The sequence below is a fragment of the Paramisgurnus dabryanus genome, chromosome 13 (assembly GCF_030506205.2).
Source record: "Paramisgurnus dabryanus chromosome 13, PD_genome_1.1, whole genome shotgun sequence".
Lineage (NCBI taxonomy): Eukaryota > Metazoa > Chordata > Actinopteri > Cypriniformes > Cobitidae > Paramisgurnus > Paramisgurnus dabryanus.
In genome coordinates this window covers 15,731,061-15,754,893 of record NC_133349.1, presented here as the reverse complement: position 1 = coordinate 15,754,893, position 23,833 = coordinate 15,731,061, and the positions used below count along the sequence as shown (strand labels likewise).

General features: G+C 37.4%; 1 long non-coding RNA gene across 1 annotated transcript; it reads left to right on the top strand.

Moving 5' to 3' along the window:
- Positions 1 to 364: 364 nt before the first annotated feature.
- LOC135788802 (uncharacterized) lies at positions 365 to 13,859 on the top strand. Its single transcript, XR_010547457.1, has 5 exons — positions 365 to 379; positions 1,991 to 2,040; positions 4,457 to 4,729; positions 9,554 to 9,754; positions 12,378 to 13,859. It is a non-coding gene; the product is annotated as an uncharacterized lncRNA (long non-coding RNA).
- Positions 13,860 to 23,833: the final 9,974 nt, after the last annotated feature.

Here is a 23,833-nt window from a genome sequence, read left to right as displayed (position 1 = left end):
ATTCAAGAAGGTGGGGACAAATGTAACTGCAACGTGTCATAAGGGGAGGGCCTAAACGATGCTATATGTTTTTTGGTTTGCAGTTTCAGGCCCACAAGCGTTTCATACGCGGAATGATAGGAGGGGGGACAACGAGCAGCTCATTTCCCTCTCCGTAGGGGAGGAGATGGGGCATCTCAATGGGAAATATGGGTGAAAAAACGGCGTGCAGCCCGATTCAGAGAAGCTGAATGGATGGGGCCAGTGCAACGTCACGCGGAGCCGCAGCCATGAAGCAGAGGACCAGAGCGCGAGACAATATTCAGGAGCGCACTCAGCTTGCACGCGCACATTGATCATTGCAATCCGTCCTAAAGATCCCCGATGCTCGTGGATGAGAGTGAGTATAAGCTTACATTTTACTCTAGAAATTTCTTACGGTGCACTGTAGAATTCTGCCATTGTGTTTTAGTGGTAAAACGGGAATTGACAGAAGGGGGTACCAGAACAGGTTGCGTTTGTTAGCGGTCCTTAGGATTTAGCTCTGCTGTTAGATGTGGTCAGGGCGCACGAGTCGTGTGCATCTTTTATTGACTCAAGAAAACGAATACGTTATCGTATCATATCCTAAATTATTACATTTTATTAGATACGAATAGATACGAAGGACTCCATTTTAGTAATACATTTAAATGTATAGACTAATATAATCTTTAATAATGTAGTATTTACTAGGCTATAGCAAATTGTATTAAATATAGTGGCCTAGTAATTACTACACTTTGTTAATATAGGCTACTATTGCATTCTGTTATATATAGTGAACTAATAAATACTGTATATTAACAATGTTAGCATTTAAAAACACTATTTTTTGAATTTGAATACATTTTACTGTAGTAAATACTAAAGTAGGCTATATTACATGTTTTTGTCATGTGGAGTGTCATTTTTAAAATTAGTGGTGGGGTACAAGTCAAGTCTTGTAACACAACAAATATTATTTTTAAAATGGCGTTTTTTTTTCATGTCTTTTAAGACTTCATTTGTGAGCAATAGAACAAGGTAGATTTTTTCCTAGGAAATGAACTTACACCAGTGTGCTTAATGTTTGTATTAAATGCTTTTAAAGAAAACAAGCGAGTTTCTTAAATAAATGTGAAATAGTAAAAACTTACAGTGACAGTGTCTCTCCCAATTCAGTCACAGAATAAAACATCACCAGCATAACTAACTGAAAAAAAATCAGAGCATGTGATGGAAAAATGTGTTTTTGTTAAACATTTCAGTACAGACATGTAGGTAGGTAGCCTACAGACACAATAATTGTTTAAAATGAGTTTTTTGTTTTGTAATGTGTAGCCTATTGTATAATGTGTATGAGAGGAAGGCATGTGCGCATGACGTCTAATCCTTATGGCCGGCGTTCAGATTTATCACAAGGCCGAAAATCTGCTTGCCACGTGCCTCTCACACGCGCGTTTCTTTCAGATTGCCAGTGAATGCGCAAACCTGACCGACACTCTCAATATAGGTGTATCTGGCACTAAACCATTTTGTGATTTATTTTGAACAATCTATTTTTTTTAAAGCAGAAAATGTAATTCAGATACGGGTATGAATGTCCCTCCAAAGGCACAATATTACTTAATATTACAAAGCAGTTAGATTAGGCAATAGCCTATTTGAGCAAAGGATGTACATTTAAAATCCCAAACTCTGACACTTCTGATCACCTCTATCTGTTGATGTCTATATGCTCATGTAAAAAGAGAACTGTTAAATATAGAAGTTGTCTAAAATAATATGATATAATTTTCCTTGAGTACTTTAAAATCATAATCTTTGAGGTGTGGCCCATATCTTGCACTTAACAAAACAATAGTAGGCTATAGTCCTGTTTAAACCTTTAATCTAAAAGGTGTGCTTTTGTATTTTTTTAAAGATTAACATTCAAACAAGCATTACAATTTCGTTTTTCTTATGCTGTCCTCTCTTTTTACCCATACAGGACCTCCCTTTGAGAGAGAGAGATTTTGCAAGGGGACATGTAATAACAAGGTACTATTAATGATATATTCTTAGTTCAATATTCAGTGTTGATTGTAATGTATACGTAACAATTCTATATTAGATACATATTTTGCAGTACAATGCACACACAATGCGCGCACCCACATCAAGAATAGCAGATAACTTCCCTTTATTCATATAGCGAAAGTATTTGAGCGCATTGGACTGCATTACAAATTGATAATGAATTTGGTTTAAAAACACGATGTATTTTTTTTTACAACATGCTTTATTTTAGGTACAGATTTTCTCATTGTTTCAATTTGTTTAACTTCAATGTAAAACTATTACGACGTTGGTGAGAATAAGCACTTATATATGTTAATAGGAGCCTGATTGGCAAAAGTCGAAAAAATTTTATGATTTTGAAGCACTATCAACTATAAGTCTTAGAAAAATATATTTTCGGATATTTGACCGTAAACATACAGACATGTGAAACTTTTTTGGAAAACCTTTTACATTTTCAACAAAAAAATCACACAATCTAAAAGCACAGGCCTATGTTTCCGTTTCTTATTACTTTACATATTTTTTACATCGAGGTTTATTGTGAACACAGGGAATCGGTGCTCAATTTTTTATCTGTATTTTTATCTAAATCTATTAATTTAATGTAGGAAATGTATTTGCAAACGAGTTAGCTTACGTTTCAAAACAATTGACTAAAGCTTGGCCAGCATATTTTCCCTGCAAATGGTATTGTTTTACTTGCAAACCCAGCAACTTCTTAGTTAATGAAGAAATCCGTCGTAAAACAATCGATAAAACATTTATTGCATTTTCCATGTTGCAGTTATGGGCTCTTTTACACCACGATTTCAGATCGACACATTATTTCTTTAAAATACAGATTTAAAAGTCCAAGATGCAATTATATATTAAGGCTATAGTTTTAATTCTCATTACGCTTATTAGTATTTAACATTTTGAATGGTCATTGTATCTTTAAATTAAAGCATCTTGTTTAATTCTTTTTTTGTGATATAAAAATAATTTAAATATATTAGAGATTAGGCCCATCTTCTGCCTTTGTTGAAGCAAATACGAAAAACTTATTTATACAGAGATGTGAATGCAGGCAATTTAATTATCTTACCAGAGTTATTAAAATAATAATAATATTAATACTACTACAACTACTACTAATAATAATACATTCAAATAAAAAGTTGATGTAATTTAGATTCACATACAAATATTATCCTCATTTTTAGTGTATAATCCAAACGTAATGATCTTTATTTATAATACTAGTTAAATTTGCGTTCATAATTGTAACTCGTCTATTAGTATGATTTAGTAAAGCTGTGTGTACAGTACCTGTGAATAATGCACTGTAAGACTGATAGTACAGGAATAATTCCCGTTCACATTTACAGTCACAAAGACTAGTTTGCTAACCACTTACAGTGAGAGTGGGGGAAATGTTGTCGTGTTAACAATGTGCTGGTGCTGTTAGTAAAATAATTAGATGATGAGCCATGTGTAGAGTAAATAAAAGTGTTTGAACTCGCCCCTGTGTCGCCATTTTCACCAGCTTGAAAGGCTGTAATAAGTGATGACACGCACTCTCTCTCTCTCCCTCTCCCTTTCTTCTCTTTGATTGCAACACCTCTGAGAGTGTATGGGGAGGGGCTCCTCACACACAAAGGCTTTTAATTGGACCAGCTCCTCTTTTATTTGCATAAAATCAGACTGACTGAGAGTCGTGAGAAAGAGAGCAGAAGAGAGAGAGAGAGAGACCTCATGATTTTGCCACTTAGCTTTTTGAAACACAAACAACAGAGACTTGAGGGTAAATTTGTGGAAAACTAAAACAGCCAATGCTACTATCCTATTCATTTTTTTCTGTCAGCACAGTCAGGGTCTTTTTCATTTAAAAATAAATCACAGCCTTTGCGGGATATATTTGAAAGCATCTCTCACCCAGCGAGAACGATCAGTCTGCAATGTAAGACAAGACACACCAAGCAGTGAATGGACCCCTTGCATCTCTAAAACCAGCTCAGACTGGTTCAACTGCCTATACAGACTGGTGAAATTATTCTTAATACTTAAAGGGAATCGTGGGCATAACCTGCCAGCATTTAAAGTGGTTTAGAAAGCATTAGTACACTAATAGAAAACCATGGGAATGCCATATAGAATCAGTTCTAAAAGATTTAAGTGCATGGTGCGCATCACTTTGCAGTATAACAATACTCTTCTTCAAAAGCTTACTGCTTTGGTAACAAGTGTTATTTTTTATCTTTCTGTTGCTACACATTTCAAGTCACATATTCATTAATAAATGAATCATGCTATATACATCAGATTTAATTAAAGATTGTATTAAACTAAATAAAGCTGACTTAATTCCAGGCTTAATTACTTAGTTAATAAGGCCTTTCTTTTTTTTAAGGTCCCAGTTCAACGCTGGTTGGGTGGAAGAGGATGGGTGGCCGGAGGGGTTGGCTGTTATCTTTGGTTATCTAGCTGTATGAGTGTTATTCATTCTTCATAAAGCTAGATAACCGAAAGTAACAAGAATCCCATTACACACCTGAAAGGCATCACCCCTCTACGAGCTGTACTCTCTTTTCCTTCCTAAGTCTCTCTCTATCTTCCCCTCAATCTCTGCAACTTCTTGTGAGAGCAAGTTACAAAATGGCCTCCATCAGTTCTGATAGCGAAGGTAAGCAGCATTTTTACTTTGTTCCTTTGTTGCATAAACAAGCTGTGAATGTATAAAACATTAGGCAGCAATCCTTTAATTATTCTTCTTGTATTGCATGTAAAAATAGCGTTTCCTCTGTGGGATACGGCTAATGTGATTGTAAAGGGTATTTTATTCAACCCAAGGATTGCGTACTTTCTGTTATTTCTGTATAGTCTGCTGTTATTTCCGAGTAACCTGCTATGGAGTTCATATATGCTTATGAAAAATTAGATTAACAAAATTGTAAGGCTGTAACTCAACTCCAGAGTCTTTTAAACAACATCATTACACAACAAAATGTATTACTCAGGGAAACAGCTGGCTAGTTCACTCGATTGTTATCTGGCTAACATCAGACAGCTAAATGGGATATTTGATTGATGACCACAAAGAGCTGAGGAAAAAATGAAGAGGAGCAGAAAAAATAAACATTTGTGTCACTAGGCAACAACTTTCATTACAAATAATGCACAGAATGAGAATTATGGAGAACAAATATAAGCAGTACAACATGATTGAATGCAGGCTGTTTTGTAGAGAAAAGGACCCGCAGCCTTGCATATAAACCACTCCGCCTGTCTGCAAAATGTTTTCCAGTTTCTAATTTTTTGTATTTCAACAAAAAATATGGATCAGTGTCGTGCGGTGGTATGTCGGTCAAGCAAGATCATGTTTAATCTGTAAGTTAATCTGTAAATTTCAAAGCTCAGTGCAGAAGGTCGCAGCTTAATGCAGTGGCCACATGATGATCACCCGGGTGGCTCTACTAACACCCAAAACCCACTCCATGCGCGTAGGGTTTTCCATATTAGTCTGCAACACACATAGCTCATTCATTCGTTGCCTTTGTTTAACAAGGTCGGCGAGTTGAGACCTCATTGTCTTTTCAAAACCAACCAGCATCATTTAATGCAACTCATGCATTTGAATAATTAACGAGCCGAAGCTTTCCCACGCAAATCTGGCTGCTGCTCTAAGCTTCGGATGCATTCGAACCTTGGGCCAGTACTGAAAATAAAACACTGATTGTCTGAGTTAGGATTTGTTAAGTTTCTGCTGAGAGGTGCTGGATTGGATGTGACAGTTGGCTGTGTTGTCAATGGCCTCAGTTAGAGCCAGCGCTGGGATGGATGCTTCTAGATGGAAAAGCTTGTTGTGATGGTCCTGAATACAGATCTGTTCCTCACTGTGGATTTGGTGCAGCTGAACCTGAACCACATTGCTGACAAAAGACATGAACAAGCCCATATCACAATACCATTTACTATTTGGTGAACATCAGCCAATCAAATCATTGTACCATTGGGCATGTTAAGCAGTAATTTATATGAATATATATTTATATGCGCTATTCAAAATGAGCAAAAAAGTTTTCTGAGCACAGAATTTTAGCACAATTATATTTATTTAACAAAATTAGTTGTAGCCTAAATTATATAGAGAATCACAGATGTAAGAATTAATCCATGCATACCACCGCATAAATCTAAATGAGTGAGACTTTATCATTAACCCAATTATCTGTTTAATTGGTGAATGTTAATGGTTTAAAAGGTAAAAATGTGATAAATACTTTATGTAGTGTGGTGCTGCCATTCCCCCGTGTTAATGTAGTAGCCAGACAGGGCTGCTGCATTGCAGGTGCAGGGATTAAACAGCCCTGAGAGCAAAAGACAAAGAGAGTCTAAACCTGGTAAATGAAAATAGATTAAAGAGTGATAATGCACATGCTATTACATCAGCAGTGGGTAGATTGTGTTTTTTCTTCCATCACAAAATTTGAGCTACTTCTGTTGAATGATCTGAGTTTAAACTACTAAGCTTGGCAACAACAGGTAGAGATGAATGCACTCTCAAAATGCATCTTGTGTTGGCACAATATGCTGTCTACACATTTTGGTTCGGTTACAGCATCTAGTTGGCCAACAAAGTTCAATTACAAAATGTCTGTAAGTCTTGGCATGAAAGTGTTTCTGTAGCTTAACTGGTAAAGCATGATGCTTCCAACGCAAGTTCGCTGGAATAACATCTAAAAATAGAAAAATCTCAATGCAAGGTGCATGTATTCATTTTCAAGGTGAAATATAACCACTGTTGACACATTTTGGTAACCCACCTGAATGGCTGGCATACCTTAACAGGTTGGCATGAACGATGCAGAAAGCATTCAGGTTAGATGTGTGAAGGTCTTAGTTTGGCCCAACTGTTGGGGCAAGAGAAACTAGAAAGTGAGAAAAAAATGAAAGCAGATTTGTATTTAAAGTGTCGACTAGAAAAACAAGCACTGGGCGTTTATCGCCATCCTCCCCTCTCCCGTCGACTGTACTGTCAATAGAGCCAGTCCACTTGTCACAGAGACAATGGATTCCTTTACCAATCTTTTGACAGCTCTACAGTCACATCAACCATGCTGCTTTTGGTGAGCAGCGCTCTGATTTCTGCCCCCGGCTACGCTTCTCATTATTTAGACGGAACTCGCCAACTGAGCCCCAAAATGGCTGCACTGCTGGAGAGGAAACTGAGGAATAGATGCTGGTTTCTTTGACCCCCTCCTGCCCAAAACGTTGCCCCAAAGAACTGCGAATTCCCTTTAGACTGTTAGAGAAGTCAATGGGCCCACACACACAAAGGGGATTATACACTCAGCGGTAACAGGTGTAGCCAAATGCTGTCCTGGCCACATGAAAGGCTGATTCATCACACAAGCTTTATGGCGACAAGGAGACCACACCATAATCTTTTAGACATTTAAATGTAGTCTGACGGAATGAATGGGTAATTGAAAAACGGGGTTGTGTTTATTGTGACTGCAAATGAAAAGATGAATATGACATTTTGTTTAACTGATGTAACAGTCAGTTGAGATAACTCTTTAATGGAGATAAAAACTAAAACTCTTTTTGTTAAATGTTAAATCATAAATTATATTTAAGGCTATACATACAGATTCATCTGGATAATTTCAATTTTTTAAATATATATTTTTCCCACCGGGACAACCTGGTCTTATAGTAATTTGTAACTTTTTTACAAAGTGGATGATTTGTATGAATTAGTAAGAATTTAAACGAAAGATAAGAAAGCTACCACCCCTAAACCCCAAATTAGATCATGCAAATATATATAAATTAGCCACCTCTTAAAATAGATACAAATTGACAGAAAAAAGATACAAAAGCTGTCACTGGGATGGTGTAAAAATACACCTTTGTACCTAAAGGGTGCATATTAATCCCTCATATTGGTACCAAATGAATCAATATCTGTACCTAAATCACATATATATAAAGCATGACCTTTTTAAAGGGTAGTAATATATTTGCACTAGCCTACACTATTTATGAGATTGTACTAAGACCGCATTTTTTGTCCAGTAAATACTATAATCTTTAAAAAATGCACTTCCCAATGGATTCATTAAAAATTTTGTTTTAAACTATTAATTTTTTAAAGTTCTTTCATCGTTTCAACTATTTAGCTCCATTTAGGCCTAAATGTTTCCTATCAAACAAATTATGTGGAGCAGTTAAAGAAAACAAATATTCAGATACATCTGCCTGATTGTCCCATTTTTAATGGGCCATTTTGTCGAAAGCTTGGCACGCTAAACTAGTCCTCACTCTGGCGAAATGACTTTCTTTATTCAATGAAGCCTCATCTGGATGGCTTTTCACATGCTGTCCAGTCTCTGCCACATTGTTCTGCTCTCTCTTCAGCACACCTACATGCCCAATGAAAGCACACAGTCCCATTGTTACCTTAGCTGTTAATGTCAGAGGCCTTACAATGGTTCCTATTTGCCGTATTTGCATAAGGCACTTTTCCAGCAAGCGTTTGGAGTGGTCTTGAGAGGGGTCCACTTTATCCAGCCACAGCAAAAAAATGTCAAGTGCCAATTAGGGGAAGGCTTGCTGCCTTTCAGCAGATCTCCACCCCTCCAATCCCACTCTTTATTTCCCTCAGTCAACTCTCTCACACTCCAGCCCTCTCTCGGCCAGAAACCCTGTAAAATGGCACCTTAAAACAAAGACCACCTCGGCCGGCTGCCTCGCAGCAATGGAGGAAACTTCTCTCAGGAAAGGCTAGCTTGTCACGCTGCGTTGTTTCCCTGTATGGGAGCGTCCACCAGACAATAAAGAATCCAGCCTGTGAGCTTCTTAGATGATTAACAGGGTTTCATAGTCCGTCCCTTACCGTGCACAGACACCATACCACACAAATCTACCCGATTCACTACGTTTTACCGTCCTTTGACCCGATGAGTGTTTTTTGGTTTCTAGAACATTCTGTGCGGTAACACTTTCATTTGAATTTTTAACTAAATTGTACATGCTTTTAACACAGAAGGACAGTTTTAACATACATAAATATGTTTTTGAGGTTTGTGCTTTTGTTGATGTAAAAAAGCCCTGTAAAGAAACATAAAGAATGTATTCTTAAATGTCTATTTTCATGCTCTCCGGGACACCGTTGTTCCTCCACACAGCGTTTACTTCTGTTAGTCGCCTCCTGTCACCCAAAAGGATTTATTCTCCGCTGTTTGTCTCTTTCATTCAGCATCTTGGTGTAGATTTTTTCCCAGCCTTGATTCTCAGATGGTTGGGTCTGATTTGCATGCATTTGCATAATGAAAGTCATTTGCATGCTCAGGGCAGACTTTACCATGAAAACAGACATGAAAAGGTGCATGCGCGTGTGTGCACGCATGCCCGATTGTGCTTACGCTGTCACATGCTGATGTAGCTACAAACTTCATTCATGCCTTCTTTCCTTTATCTTTCCATTTTTCCTCTCTAACAGACCGACAATCACGCTCTCCATGATGCCAGGGAAAGGAAATGAAGAAGGGCAAGTTGCTTGTGCGGCTCCGAGTCCTGCTGGCGTTGCTGCTCCCCTCCCCTTCGCCGCTCGCCTGCCCCCTTCCTCCCGTCACAAGATGCGGTTCGCACAAAGCCACCATCTTGAGCATGCGGGCATTAAATGGAAGTGAAAAATAAGCAGGTATGACCTACCATCACTTTTCCGTGCCTCACACCCTCCACGCTATATTTCCTTTTACACAGTGTCCCCTGCTCCCCCCGCTCTACCGCGTTGTTTATTGCAGCAGATGCGTTTGTTAATTGTGAATATCACACGTTTAGGTTGTGTTAGCCGGTGAAAGGGGGCTGGGAGATGTTTTTTAGTCGTTCGCATTAAATCATTCTCCAGCATAATGGCGGAGGCAGAGCTGCATCTGCGGGCATCAGTGTTGAATAGATCACCATCGGGGATTCTGTTGTCCTGCCGCCACACCATGCCAGCCACAAAGATGGCACACTGCCATTATTGAGAGGAACAGCAAGACCTTTATCCAGCTTTCAGCCATTGTCATCATATTATTTTTCCCTGGAGAGAGGAGTTCGAATGTGCCTATTTTTTGAGTATTGGGGAGCGTTATGGGGAGTCCCTGTAAGGATGGTCTTGCGTTGTATGTTATGGAGTCACGGCTCAGACAAGTCCAGCATTGTTCTCTGTGGTGAGCTTGCTGTGATTCACTGTTATTGAGGCCAGGAAGCTATAAGTTTAAAAACCGCTTAACCAAAAGACCAATTAGAGTGCTGTGCCCGATTAAGTGAGGTAGCAAAGTAAACAATGCAGGCCATTGTCCCGCAACTTCTCAGATGACTGCCTTTCTCCAAGTCCCATCACCGAAAGTCCAGACGATGCTGTGAGCTACATACCGTGGAGGACTGCCATGTTATCAACCCTGCTCATGACTCTGCTTTATAGGAAAGTCGTAGAGCACAGATAGAGGATTTTAGGTCTAGAAAAGTACATATTAAGGAAATATACTATTTTCAGTGTATGTTCTGACCACACAATTCTGCTTTATGAAATATCAAGAACTATTTTAATGGATGATATACAACCATAATTCGAAATTGGATCACTCGATTTTGCTTGAAAACCGTAAACTCTTAAATGCAACTCGGCAAACAGGTGGCAAATTGCGGGTGAGTTTGGCTGAGAGAGCCTGCACACTAAATTATGCACACTAAAAACAAAGGCAAAGCACATTAGATTAAAAAACAAGGAATTTGCAGCAGCTTGCGTCTGAGAGTGTGTATGTGTGTGTGTGTGTGTGTGTGGCTCAGAGGTGGCTGTGGTTTGGGCAAAGGGGCAGACAATCTCCTGTCGACACACACACACACATACACAAGGCTCCCCTTTTCTAAGCAGCTGCTCTCGCCTCTCCATGCAGGCACCAGCCTTGGGAACCACCACGGTGAGGCTTCCCCAAAACTGGGCACTGGGGCCCCCCAAGTCTGTGTCTGTCTGCCTCCCCCCCTCCCCGTCGTCTCTCCATCCCCCTCCTGACGATGATGCTGGGTGCCTGGGAAGAACTCTGAGTTCATGGTCAGACTGCCTATTGAGCTGACAGCCTGACTGTTTGCTCAATTCAGTCGTCTATTCAGGCCGGACAGGAGGAGGGAGACAGAGACACAGTAACACTCCAATGATTATTCATTTAGAGAAGACAACCGGAGGGAGAGAGGGAAATCACGAAAGAAAGAATGAAAGGAGGAGAGGGAGGTGCAGAGAAATAGTTTTTGTGTCTTGTTTGGCTTAGAGATAACAGTGCCAACCACCACACACACATGCTAACCAATGTATTCCTTATTATATTTGTATCTGGTTATGCAGGGTCTTTGTTGTATTTAGTTTGCTGTTCTTATGAATAGAAACTTCACCTTAAATTTTCTTATTTTCTGACATTTTAAGAGAAAGAGTTACTATTGGCTCATGAATGACACTATGCAAAAGCCACTAAACACGACCTCCGTCAAAATGATTCGTCAAAATGAACCAAATGTTCTTGGAACGCAATACATTTAATACAAATACTTTTGCTTCAAATCCACTTAATCCCAGCCTCAGGCCATTCAAAAATACGGTGTTGTTGGCAGAATCCATAAAGAGCTTGATAAAAAAATGCTAATTTACAAGAATACATGTCAGACGCACTTGGAGGGTTTTGCATCTGAGCTCTCTTCATATATATTTCATACGTTTTTTTTTTTTTTTTTGCCTGTACTCTTTGGATTTACTGTAAAGCTGCTTTGATGCAATTCAAAATTGTGAGCATTGCTATAGTAATAAATTTAAATAGAAATGAATACAGTGGATGTAGTGGATGTGACCGGTTAGCTCTCCCCTGCTTGTGTTCCTAATCACCTGCACACCTCGAGTTGCTTGTCTGAGATTTGGAGTTTTGCAGGCTTAGGAAGGGTCACATGCCTCCTCTTTCCTTCGGGGCCACTTGTACCAACCGCAGTTTCCATCACCTTCGGCCTCAATCTCTTAACCTGGTGCCTGCTGCAGTCTGCATGAGTCATGCTGGTCTGAGGTGTTTGTTTTCTGCAAACATTTCAAAAACAGTCCAGTGTTACTACAATACAAAAACACTCAGTTCAGCTCATTTCTATTTAGTAATCATTTGCTGTGGTTTATTGTTTGTTGTTTGAATGTAACAGCCAGTCTAAGCTAACCTCAAGAATGAAAATGTGCTTAAAATTGCTTTTATTGGATGCACTTGAACTTGGAAAAATTAAATGCATTCTCTGTTTCTTTTGTTTATTTACAGGTTTCTTGAGTGGAGCTGAAGGTCATGAAATCCAGTAAATGGAGGATGATGGTTTACGTACAGTAGCAGTGTGGAGCCACACGTCTTTACTATGCATGTGCCCCAACATTAGATGTAAACAGCACTTTATTTTTTTAATCTTAGCAATTGATAGAAAATGTAGCAATTAGCAAAAATAGCATTGACTATTAAAGGGGCCGTGTGTTGTTTGAATGAAGTAGTTTTGAGTGTGTGTGTATCATTGAGATGGGTCTTTGTTAATGTACTCATTCAATTATTCATTTGTATTTTAATTCAATGAGTGGAGGTTTTAATCAAGTAATTATTCCGTGAATGTAAGAAATGTTTTGTAAGAAAACAACCATTTCGGTATACTTTTTTAAAATAGGTTCAAGGTTTATGTTATATAAGCTATTAGTCTTTGAAATTAATTTTACCCCTTCTGATCAAGTTTGTCTCAGTAGACTGTTATGAGTACAATCTTTAGCATAGCGCACTTTACAAAGTCAGATAATCATATTTTCCTATCTTTTAGTACAATAGTTTTTAACTATTAAGAAAAATGGTATCTGTTTTAGAAACTGGCCGTAATCTTTATCTCCTGATTACTAATTACTAACATCAATTATTAGAAATAATGTGTGAGGCTCTGTAGATTTATGTTGGATGTATGAATGGGAGACCCACGGCAGCGGTGAAGGATACTGCACTCTCATTGAACAGCTCAGTGTGTTGTGTCGCACACTTATTGGACAGAGAGCTGTTGTCTTTAATTTCTATGCAATTGCGTTGGTTTTGCAATCACCTGAAAGAGAAGGCAGATCAGAGCTGTTGTTTAAGATTTACTACTGGACTGTACTTTTTTCATTATTCAAAGCATATTAAATCTGGATTGAGATGCTTGTTTACTTCATTCCCACTAAAACTGAATTCAGCATCCTTTAGATTTTTTATTTTGTTCATTTTTAGGACTAAAAATCAATTTAAAGGGATTAAATGCTCTGTCTCTCTGTATTTTTGTTACAATCAATTATGGATAAAAAATTAAATGACTATGCAAATGTATTAAGAATTTGTTATATTTTATGCAATTGTATTTGAAAATTGTATTGTACAATCTATTACTGAACAATTTATGAAACTTTTTTTTGCATTTTAGCAATATCAATTTAGCAAAATAGATCTGTTTAAATTTGACAAATCAAATGCAAAGACAATGAACAAATGGGGCTTTATACTATGCAATTGTTTCATTTCTTTTGTAATGTTGTAGTTAGTTATGATATTCAAATGGTTATAGTCGTATTAACAATATTCATAAAAAAACAATTAATTTGAACTCTGTATGCTCCTTTAAGTTTTTCTTCATATTTCAGATAAATGTGCAAGTTTTGACTTTGATTTGACTTTTCTGTAGTACCACATGTGCCTTTTTCATGATGTCCTGTTATGGATATTAATAAAAGTTTACTTTGAAAACAAGCCTATGCGTTATGGTCTATACAAATTGTTGAACTGCCTATACGCTCTTAAAAATAAAGGTTCTATAAAAGGTTCTTTACAATGATAGTACAACCATTTTTGGTTCCCCAAAGAACATTTCAGTTAAAGGGGACATTTCACAAGACTTTTTTAAGATGTAAAATAAATCTTAATCTAGTGCAGATTAAGGGTTGGTTTTATCCCCTTCTGACATCACAAGAGGAGCCAAATTTCAATGACCTATTTATTCACATGCTTGCAGAGAATGGTTTACCAAAACTAAGATGGTGGGTTGTTCTTTTAAACATTTTCTAGGTTGATAGAAGCACTGGGGATCCAATTATAGCACTTAAACATGGAAAAAGTCAGATTTTCATGATATGTCCCCTTTAAAAGAGTTGTACAAGAGCCATTCCTTTTGTGACACAGAAAGGTTCTGCTAACGTTAAAGGTTCTTAAAGTCGCCATGAAACGGAAGTAGCGATTGTAATTTTTTTCCATGGTGACGTATATCCAAGTGAAACCGGCTTCTGAAATGAAATAAGGCAGGGCTGGACTTGAATTTGTGCATCGAGATCTGATTGGATCTTTTGAAGTTGGGTGGTGTTGCTAATTGCTAATGGCTGCAATCTTTTCCTAGACCCCACCCACCTGCCATACCATATGACCGGAAGTAAAAAGAGATCGTTTTGAGTAGGGGAGGAGATTTGCGTTTTTGATTAAAGATTATGAGGGCACATGCATTTTTTTTTTTTAATAATGAAGCTCACAGATAAGTCATTTGCAAAAAAAATACCACAATATTCCAAAACAAATTACAGTTTTTCCTCTTAATTTCTTGGTGTCTTTAATGAAACCATACACCCAAAAATGGTTCTTTTATAGCATTGTTTAGCATTGTTATTAAGAGTGTAAAATAAAAATTTTTTGTATTTTGATCATATCACACAAATTTTACATTAGATTAACACATCAGCATGCATCGGATGAAAGGTTTTTAATTTATTAAGGAGTTGCATGACTTCATGCAGATCCAGTCAAGAGCATTACTGTCTGTCTACTAACAATAAAGACCAAGTACTTGTATACTGTATAAAGAACTTTAGGAAGGACCCTGAATATAAATAAATCAATCAATCAATATATAAAAGTTGTGATTTGTGACCTACAATAGAAAGTACCTATTCTGACAATAACATTCAATGTTTCCATTCCTGAAAAAAAATGGCCTCTTTCCATGAGTCAAGATTAAAACTCACGATCAGACAATTACAATTACAATTAAACAATTTGGTCATTGTGATAAAACCTGGGAAAGCAGAGTTAATTATTACCATGATATCATTTATCATGCGTAACTTAAATCCCCATGAATCACCGTTTCATTGTATCTTTGACAGCTCCACTTTAGCCCTCGTCTACGTCTGACTCGTCGTCTGCCTGCTTTGCAAATCCTGTTCAAGCCACAAAGCTGCAGAAGTCACTCGCTAAAACAAAAGAAAGTAAATGTAAGATGGAGGATGTGGGAAAGGAATTTGCACCCTGGATTTACCTCATGGGAAAGCGAGCGGCCCCAGTGGGCGTACGCAGTAGGGCAAGGTCACCACAGCCCGCCATGCTGGTGTGAATGAAGAAGGACCAGAGAGAGGAGTCAATGTAGACAACTCAACAATGAGGATTTAAGGGTGAGAAGGAGGAGAGGAACAAGAGAAAAGACCTGAGGTCAAGTTCAAGGCCATTCTCACTGTCTGGAAATTTAAATGAGGCTTAACACAGACAAACACACGTTCACATAAACAAACTGACGCTTTTTCCAGCGTGATGCCAACACAACATATGTGTACATACTGAATACAGTACAATAGCTAAAATGAGTTAATATTAATTTATGTGTTATTGTGATTTAGCCTGCAAGTTGTACCGTAACATAGTTAGAAATATAATTATATCAACATAAACACAAAGCCAAATCACATCATACATACAGGTCTGTCAGCTGTCACTAACAGATAAAAGAAACAGTCAGAAGGATGCCTGTAGTTTTTAAACAATATGGGCTCACTGCACAAATTTAAAAAACATTAATCGCTGTATGTAGCCCTATTTATGTACACCTATACACGTGAACATGGTGTACGCTGCCTATTTTAACACACAAAGGATTTTGAAGGAAGAGATGTTGTTCTTCTAAATATGATTAAGTGTATTATTATGTGGTGATAAACAGGACCACACACACACACACTGGTCCAGTGTCTCACACACACCCGGAGAACGTGCACAGCGTCCCAGTGCTGTTCCACAGCTGCTGTGAGTCGGCTTTGTGCCATGCTCCACCTCTCTCTAGCTTTCATGCTGCCTCCTGGTTGCCTTAGCAACTGATGGCACTGACTCAGAGAGGAGAGAGGTCTGCAGCAGAGAACAACACTTGCAATCACATACACGCATAGGAACACAAATATATGCAGACAAACACAAACATGCAGATGAGGGTGCACATTCGTGCCCCCACTCACACATGTGCATGCTTCATCCAGCATCCTATAAAAGGAACTAAAGAAAAAGCATATTGTGTACATATATTCTGGACCAAGTAGGACATTCAAGTAATGAATCCAGTTTTAAACATTTAGATTAACCAATGCAACAATGTTTCAAAAGGTGATAGCAGCTGTGCAGGTATTATACTGATGGGCAGGCATCTCCAGTGCAAACAGATGCAAGGTTTTCTTCTCTGTGTAGGATGGTGCCCAGAGAAATGTCAATGTGAAGGCAAGAAACAATAAGACTTGCTTGTCAGTGCAAGTTTGTGTTGGGAACAGAGAATAAGAAAACTGTGAGAGGTAAATGCATGTGTCAATCTGTGAGCTTGTGCAGAAGTGCTGGTCACAGGTCATATGACCTCTTCAGGTTGAAACCAAAGTCATGCATGAACCCTTTAAGTTGTCAGTCAAGTCAAGTCCAAAACAATGCCCAGTTAGATCTTATGACACACTCAGCACACCACCACAGTCATTAAACTTTACCTTCAGAATATCTGTGCAGCCACCCCCCGATAACCTTTCAAGGACCCAAGACCACCCGACCTTTAGTACAGCCTATAAAAATCCATTTTTTTACAATATTTATAAAAAATTATAAATAACATTACCACCATTACTTTATAAAGACAAGGTACACTGAAAAAATTATTGATTCAATTTACTCAATTTTTTAAGGTAAGTGGTCGCAAAAAAAAATAGAAAAATAAACAAAACAAAAAAACTTTTGTTTAAATGTAGCTTAAATAAATTGATTTCAACCACTTACCTTAAAAAAAGAATAAATTGAATTAATATTTTTTTTTCAGTGTACAAAAGTTGTAACTCGGGTGGTACCCAAAAAGTACACTTTGTACTAAAGGGTGCATATTAATACATAGTACTGATTAACTTAAAAAAATTCTTTAAGTGGTATAACACCTGAATTTTTTTCCCACTTCAAGTGAAAAATTAAAGTGGGAAATGCTTAAATTTTTAGGTGTTACTAATTGAAGTAATTCTTAAAAGTTTAATCACCATAAAATTTTAAATTAAAGTAAGAAAATATAAGTTGATAAAAACGTTAACATTTTAAGTGTTACCATTAAATTGTTTTTTAAGTAAATCCAACTTTCACTTTTTAAATGTAATTCTAACTGTGACTATGAATAAAGATTATTAGTTATTTGTTCAAATAGTTTGAAATATCTTTAATTTCCACGGATGCCGCGCCCTAGAGCATTGAAACTAGAAAGCATCTGTTGGGAATCTTTTCCTCAGCATCTTCGCAGTGGTTTTGCAAAACAGTAAATGGCTCCAACCACAGAGAGAAGCTATGGTCATAATCCTTTAGGGACTTGAATTAAACCTAAATCTACTGATTAAACAGTGACTGCTCAAACTCAGTCAAAACCAACAGAATGAGCGTAAAAATGAATTAATTTTTAAGTTCAGCAGTGCTTCCATCATAGAAATAAAACATCTTCAATTATAGATGTTTGAGAGGGAATCAGAAATCATAATAAGGGATAACAGAATTGGAAAATTACACTTGGGTGACACAAGATTAATATTTACCAAGAAACACAGGTATTAGTAAAGGTATTTAAGTAATATAGTCAGACTATAGCATTAAAAGCCTTTTCATAAGAGATGCCAACCAAATCGTAGAAAACATACAAATTAGCCACCTCAAATTACAATTGTGTTGGAGATGCCACCCTTCAGATGTATTCTCACAAAGGCCACCCATGATATGTAATGATATGACGCTATGTTCATTAACATTGATTGACGTGACATTTGATATGAAATGTTTTTTTCTACCATGATGCCATAAACACAGGATGCCAGTTTGGTCCTGTGAATCAGTCTGAGTGGCTCTTAATGGTGTCTCTAATATATCACATATGGTCTTGGGATTAAGCGGAACACAGACAGGAACATACAAGGCCCGAGCACTAACTCCACTCCACAGTGACACTTTTAGGAGGCTGGAACCCTTAATTAAAGCGCAGAAGTGAAAAGAGGACGCAGACAGAGAGGAGAGCAGAAGAAAAGCAAATGAGATGGAGTTCTCCAGACTGTCTGGGAAAGAGTGTGGGAGCGTGTTGCCCCTTGTGCATATGTGCACGTGTTATCTCAGTGGGCGGGACTGGGATTGACTTATGTACGCAACAATTTAAGCGCAAGCAGTGACTGAGATTTGGCTTTACCTGTAATGTGGTTATGCGTACATGAGCACTATTTGTAGCAGCATTCAGTTTACACTAACGTCCGATGGTGTCCGTTTTTCAGACGGATGCATACCCAGTGTAGACAGCGAACAACACGACTATGTGTCGGTCTGTATACACACCAGTTTTCTGTCTGGGAAGCACAATGGGTAGGGGTGAAAGGTCAAACAAGTGCACTAAGATGGGTGGCTTTCTCATGCTAATTAGCATAATTGCGCACCCCAGCTCTGTCTGACATGGAGCTCCGGGGCTCCCCGATGGCACTGGGTTCAGTCCTCCATGAAAATTCTGGGAAGTGGGTGGTGACTGATGGTATGTGATGGTTCAAGGATGGACAAAAGTGAAATATTGTTTAGCCTGGTGGGGAGTAACAGTGACAGGCTAAGAGACATTAAAGAATGTGAGAAAGCCAAGACGTCTAGACACGAATAAAAGATTATTGAGACCATAATCCAATGGCTATGAATCACAGACAATATTAAGCTCAAATGCATATATTTTAAATTAAAGAAAAATATCAATTTACTCTCTTTTCTAGTTTCATGTACAAAAGAGAAAAGCAACGTTTACACAACTGACCACAGCAGCTATTTTACAGATACACATGTATAAAGTTTATAGACACAAGCAAATACATCAAGGACATATATATGCCAAGACACTCCACATAACCAATAAAGATCAATAGGCTTATTTTATTTATTGTGTGCACTAGCCAACCTGTCATTGCAGGCCAACGCATAATCATTATCTAATAATGATAGTGAATGTAGAATTCTTGCTGACTTGGTGCCAACTCGATGAAAATGGAAACCCATTAGTCTAAACTGTATGGTAATTAAGCTGTAATAGCTAAGAAACTGTTTGGACGAGGAAATGCCACACATGTCTAATGTCTCACATTTTTCTTATTCCCTTTGTGAATCATATGTGCTTTTTTTAAACGTGTAAGAAATGTTTTAGCACAAGCTTAATTACAGCTGCTAAACGCATAATTATTTTCATGAGACATCCCACAATCAATTTTAAGCCGTTTTTGATGCTTTAGTTGACGTGACAATCCGTGAAAATGTGTCTGGTCCACGAATCCCACCTGACTCTTATATAACCAACTTTATGTGGTCTCTGAGTTGAAGGTTATTCTTATTCTTTTCAATGCTGTAAGAATATCTTACATGTAAAATGAGTGATTGAACAGGTTTGTCTTCATAAACTGAATAGCTCCCTTGTTTTCTTAAATAACTTAGGGTAGTAAGTCTTAAGTTTAAATATAAGTTTAAAATTGCAATCTAAAAAAAAAAATGCTTTCTGTTGTTTGGTTTTGTAAACTAAGCCAAAACAAAGCCAACATTTGGTTTAAAAATGAACCTATAAAATGTCCGTATTTTTGACCCAGACATATTTTTTTGTTTATGGTGTATTTCACCCTGTTTTCTTCGATTTCGGAATTCAGACATCATTGTAAGTTTATAGTGTGAACCTCCATCACGCCTGTATTTAGAAAGAAAGAAAGAGGGGCGCCCTCATTAGTGCGCGTGTTAGAGTCCTTAATTTCTTTACACTGAGGAATTATGTGACGTCAGCCTCAATAACAACACACAAGGTCAACGGGATTAAAACACAGCCTACCAGTTCTCACAGTTTCCCTCGCATCGAAGTATGCGCCTTTTGTTTAGTGCGGCTCTTCACGTGGACTGCGTGTATACCATACACTGCAGGACCCAATTAGAAACCGGAAAATAATAAATGAAGGCAATGAGATCATTCACCGTCCCGCTGATATTGGTTCCAACCAATCAGAGTAACCGAAACAAAACCAGTGATTTTCTAAAGACAAATGAAAGATTCCGAAAGGGAGAGGAATGCAAACTCATTTCTGAGTAATTAAAACGCAAAAACACACTTTTTTCGTTATTATAGCCTATTCGTTGAGGTTGGATGGTAGGCTACAGTCAATATTTATTATGTGTTAAAATCATATTTATTTATGCGCCCTTAAATATTTAAATTACCTAAGCTGTGGAGTTACAAATTCTAAAGTAATGTTTTGTATTCTATACTATAAACAATAAATAATATTTCCAAAGCAAAAATTAAGCATTTAAGCATTTAATGTTTGAATGCAACCAAGAGGCAGCTATAATTTTTTGTAGGCTACTCCATTTAGTTTTTAAAATGTCAGGAAATTCATCTGTGCTATTACCTTTTAAATAAATTTGATGATAGCTAAATTTTCATAAAACGTGACTGTTAAATAGCATCTTTCTCTTTTTTGTTAAAAATATTTGTCAATAGAAAATTATATAGATGCTTAAATAAACATATAAAACATGATGAACAGTATAGGCTACGCCTGAACACTTTTTGACTTGAAATATTTTTCATAAGGAGGGATGTAGATATGCTTCTTAAAGGGAAACATTACGGTACGATCCAGAACGCGTGGGTTTACACGTTTTCTGGGTACTCGTCAGCTAAAGGGTGGCTAATAAGAAATGACAACTGATAAAGGGATGAGACTAGGCAATTGGAATCGTGGGAACCCATAAACAAACAGCCAGGGGCGCGTAGCAACCATTATGACTGACTTTTAGAAATATCCGAATTTGCCTATATGCCTTATTTGTCTAATTCATATACTGTAAAAATGTCTAATTTGGCTACGAGCACAGAGTAAAGACCCAGCAAAGCTTTCGCTTTTGCAATGAACTCAACCAATGAGTAGCCTTAAGGGCAAATCAAATATGCCTCGCGCTCCTTTTCCTGCTTACAGCAAGTGCTACTGATGCAAACGTCACCTTATTAATATTAATTAATATTATTTTATAAGGAGTCATCCTTATTTCACAGATTGTACGCTCATATAAACAGCTGGCATCTTGTTGTTTCTTTACACTGTTTAAAAAAGAATGAGTTACTCAGTAGTAGCTGTGAGCAAAGAGTGTTAGGCCAAAATAATAAGATTAGGGATTATAGCGTGCCTCTGCCAATAAACATCACAGGATCATGAACACTCAAGCTTAAATATTCACTTTTTCAGAAGGTTTTAACAGCAAACTCTGACACAAACACAGACAAAATATAGGACATGCATGAAAAAATGCTGCAGTAGCCTAAACTGTAAAATTCTTAATAAATATTATCTTTATTAAAGTTTTATAAAGTAAACTACACCATTTAATGGCATTTATCAATTTACTATTTATAATAGTTTATAATGCAAAATAGTTTATCAATAATTACATTTTATCGTATTTTACAATGTACTAGTTCCTATAGTTAATACTATAATACACTACTGTATTTTTTATGTGGGGAGGTTTAGCACTATTCTACAAGAAATACATTTCTAACAGATTTATTGTTTCATAATCCAATTCTGATCATAATCAAAATCTGGTGGTTTTAGATTAAGCAGACCTATTCGTGAGCGACTTTGGGGAAGCAATGAATAAACTGATATATGAATGTTGGTTTAACCTCACAGTGGGATGGATATATCCTTAATCAGTCATAAGGTAGATGTTAAACATAAGCAGGCGTCCCTAGGGTATGCCCCTGGGGCATATCCCTCCCTTAACACGCCCCACTATCCTTGTGACCTGCTTGTCCTAGCCTAACAGGGTCAAGCCTCCAATTAGCTGAGGGTCAGAGTTCAGGGTCCTCTCCTCTAAAATATGGGTCTATGGGCTGATGGCCTGCTCTCAAGTCTTAACAACAGGTCAATGTCAGCAATACAATGCTATACGGTCAGTTTTACAATTGTAGGAACTCTTATTCACAAAAGAAAACTGATTATGTTCTATTGGTCTATTGAATTAATCTTAAGAAATAATTTCTTATTATTTTTACTAATAAGTGTGTCATTTTAAAATCTATTATTAATTTTAATGAAAATGTAAAATATAAACCAAAGGGTTTTTATATTGCTAAGCCAGCTCCAGTAACTCTGCTTAGCAATTATTGGTTCATTAAATTCAAATAAAGACCCAGCTGGATTTCCCCCAATTTTAGTCTCTGAGCTGAGCAAGCAAAAGTCATGAACAACTAGATTTTGTCATCAATGCCTAGCTTGGTGTTAAAGAAAGCATTTTTAATAGCAGTATTCAATTGGCACATTTTTTTTACAAAAGAACTGTGTGATGTAAATGCATATAAATATTTTAATATAATTTTATATGAATCTCAGAGCTTTTGTTCAACATCACTTTTATCCTGAAATTGAACAAACAGTACACGCAAACGGCTGACCACCCTTCCATTAGATTGTTTGTGATATATCTTAGCGGTATTGGGAGAAAAACGTTAAAGGGGACAATTGAGGCAGTCATGCATGTTCTGTGTATTCACACCGCATGGGCGTTATTCTCCAGAACACTTTTCCTTTGATTTCTTTCAGTTTTCACAGTGTCTCTCAGATGCCAATAATAGACTTGTCCATCAGCCTTTCCCTCCCTTGGAGTTAATTGGAGCTGCAGCAATTCAGACCCAGCTCTGCAGTTTGATTCATCATTGGATCACTAGATTATTAGATTAATCCTTTACAAGATTAATGCCCCACCTGGACCCCCTATGACCCCCTGTCAGGTTGTCCTGCCCCTTCAATGTCCGTAACGGTCCCTGACCTGTGCCTTTTCACAGAGAGATTTCACCAGGACACTTTTTATTAGAGCCTGGTAGAGAAAACGGTCTTGACCCCTTGGAGCCATGAGACTAAAACAGTAAAAGTACTAAACATTAAATTTTGATATTTTTCATTGTTTTTAAAATTTTGTATTAGTTTCTAATTACATGATTTGCAGTTAAAGTTTATTAGTCACAATCAGAGTTAGATACAAAGAATTTTATTAGATAGGTCTACACATAAATAAGCATAAGAATATATTCTTTGAATTTTAAAATGTGTTTTGGAGAAACTACAAGACTTTCAGATCCAACTTTCACATCCAGACTGATCTACCGAAATCCGGTATGTGATGCTGCCGTCTGGGCTAAAGCGAGTTGGACAACCCTTCACAGCAGAGAGCGGTGTGGCACAAAGACTCAGGCTAATGAGCTTTGAGTAGCATTGGCATATACAAAACACTTGGCATCTCTTGGCAAGCATCTCTCCGCTCTCTCTTTCTCTAGCCATCACCTTTGCTGGCTCTTTCTGGCAGACCCATGGTTTCCTGGCAGCGATGCCCCTCTCTGTATGCCATCCTGGGAGGCGTCTTAT